Source organism: Carassius auratus, unplaced genomic scaffold, assembly GCF_003368295.1.
Source record: "Carassius auratus strain Wakin unplaced genomic scaffold, ASM336829v1 scaf_tig00056393, whole genome shotgun sequence".
Classification (NCBI taxonomy): Eukaryota; Metazoa; Chordata; class Actinopteri; order Cypriniformes; family Cyprinidae; genus Carassius; species Carassius auratus.
In genome coordinates this window covers 10,001-12,500 of record NW_020527379.1, presented here as the reverse complement: position 1 = coordinate 12,500, position 2,500 = coordinate 10,001, and the positions used below count along the sequence as shown (strand labels likewise).

General features: G+C 40.2%; 3 non-coding genes across 3 annotated transcripts; all 3 read left to right on the top strand.

Moving 5' to 3' along the window:
* The first annotated feature begins 170 nt into the window (after positions 1 to 170).
* On the top strand, positions 171 to 289 carry LOC113090518 (5S ribosomal RNA). Its single transcript, XR_003287137.1, has one exon. It is a non-coding gene; the product is annotated as a 5S ribosomal RNA (ribosomal RNA).
* Positions 290 to 1,200: 911 nt separating this feature from the next.
* LOC113090527 (5S ribosomal RNA) lies at positions 1,201 to 1,319 on the top strand. The gene has a single exon (XR_003287145.1). It is a non-coding gene; the product is annotated as a 5S ribosomal RNA (ribosomal RNA).
* A 920-nt stretch (positions 1,320 to 2,239) lies between these two features.
* On the top strand, positions 2,240 to 2,358 carry LOC113090520 (5S ribosomal RNA). The gene has a single exon (XR_003287139.1). It is a non-coding gene; the product is annotated as a 5S ribosomal RNA (ribosomal RNA).
* The last annotated feature ends 142 nt before the right edge of the window (positions 2,359 to 2,500 follow it).

Genomic DNA, 2,500 nt, shown 5'->3' with positions numbered 1-2,500 from the left:
AATGCCAGATCTCTGAATCTTAGCAGGTTTAGGTCTGGTTAGTACTTGGATGAGAGACCGCCTAGGAATACCAGGCGTTTTAAGCTTTTGGGTTTTCTTTCCTACTTATATAATGTACTGGCCAGTAGATTGGCTGAACTTTAAATAGCCCTCTCTTCGGAGCAGTCTTCGCTTACGGCCATACCAACCTGGCTATGCCTTATCTCGTCTGATCTCGGAAGCTAAGCAGGTTTGGGCCTGGTTAGTACTTGGATGGGAGACCGCCTGGGAATACCAGGTGCTGTAAGCTATTTGGATATTTTTCACTTAGTATAGAACAATTTTGCCAAAACATAGAGTCAATGGCCGATCTCTGCATATTAGCAGGTTTGTGCCTTGTTAGTACATGGATGGGAGACTGCCTGGGAATATCAGGTGCTTTAAACTTTTTGGATATTTTTCACAAATTATATAATAATCTTGCAAAAAAAAGAGTCAATAGCCGATCTCTGAATATTAGCAGGTTTGGGCCTTGTTAGTACATGGATGGGAGACTGCCTGGGAATACCAGGTGCTTTAAACTTTTTGGATATTTTTCACGAATTATATAATAATCTTGCAAAAAAAAAAAGAGTCAATGCCCGATCTCTGCATATTAGCAGGTTTAGGTCTGGTTAGTACTTGGATGGGAGACCGCCTTGAAATACCAGGTGCTGTAAGCTTTTTGGAAAATTTTCACTTAGTATAGAACAATTTTGCCAAAACATGGCTGTTCTCTGAATGTTAGCAGGTTTGGGCCTGGTTAGCACATGGATGGGAGACTGCCTGGGAATACCAGGTGCTTTAAACTTTGTGGATATTTTTCATAAATTATATAATAATCTTGCAAAAAAAAAGAGTCAATGGCCGATCTCTGAATATTAGCAGGTTTGGGCCTTGTTAGTACATGGATGGGAGACTGCCTGGGAATACCAGGTGCTTTAAACTTTTTGGATATTTTTCACGAATTATATAATAATCTTGCAAAAAAAAAAAAAAAAAAAAAAGAGTCAATGCCAGATCTCTGAATCTTAGCAGGTTTAAGTCTGGTTAGTACTTGGATGAGAGACCGCCTAGGAATACCAGGCGTTTTAAGCTTTTGGGTTTTCGTTCCTACTTATATAATGTACTGGCCAGTAGATTGGCTGAACTTTAAATAGCCCTCTCTTCGGAGCAGTCTTCGCTTACGGCCATACCAACCTGGCTATGCCCGATCTCGTCTGATCTCGAAAGCTAAGCAGGTTTGGGCCTGGTTAGTACTTGGATGGGAGACCGCCTGGGAATACCAGGTGCTGTAAGCTTTTTGGAAATTTTTCACTTAGTATAGAACAATTTTGCCAAAACATGGCCGTTCTCTGAATATTAGCAGGTTTGGGCCTGGTTAGTACATGGATGGGAGACTGCCTGGGAATACCAGGTGCTTTAAACTTTGTGGATATTTTTCATGAATTATATAATAATCTTGCAAAGAAAAAGAGTCAATGGCCGATCTCTGAATATTAGCAGGTTTGGGCCTTGTTAGTACATGGATGGGAGACTGCCTGGGAATACCAGGTGCTTTAAACTTTTTGGATATTTTTCATGAATTATATAATAATCTTGCAAAAAAAAAGAGTCAATGGCCGATCTCTGTATATTAGCAGGTTTGGGCCTTGTTAGTACATGGATGGGAGACTGCCTGGGAATACCAGGTGCTTTAAACTTTGTGGATATTTTTCATGAATTATATATTAATCTTGCAAAAAAAAAAAGAGTCAATGGCCGATCTCTGAATATTAGCAGGTTTGGGCCTTGTTAGTACATGGATGGGAGACTGCCTGGGAATACCAGGTGCTTTAAACTTTGTGGATATTTTTCATTAATTATATATTAATCTTGCAAAAAAAAAAGAGTCAATGGCCGATCTCTGAATATTAGCAGGTTTGGGCCTTGTTAGTAGATGGATGGGAGACTGCCTGGGGATACCAGGTGCTTTAAACTTTTTGGATATTTTTCACGAATTATATAATAATCTTGCAAACAAAAAAAAAACAAAAAAAAAAAAAAGAGTCAATGCCAGATCTCTGAATCTTAGCAGGTTTAGGTCTGGTTAGTACTTGGATGAGAGACCGCCTAGGAATACCAGGCGTTTTAAGCTTTTGGGTTTTCTTTCCTACTTATAAAATATACTGGCCAGTAGATTGGCTGAACTTTAAATAGCCCTCTCTTCGGAGCAGTCTTCGCTTACGGCCGTACCAACCTGGCTATGCCAGATCTCGTCTGATCTCGGAAGCTAAGCAGGTTTGGGCCTGGTTAGTACTTGGATGGGAGACCGCCTGGGAATACCAGGTGCTGTAAACTTTTTGGAAATTTTTCACTTAGTGTAGAACAATTTTGCCAAAACATAGAGTCAATGGCCGATCTCTGAATATTAGCAGGTTTGGGCCTTGTTAGTACATGGATGGGAGACTGCCTGGGAATACCAGGTGCTTTAAACTTTGTG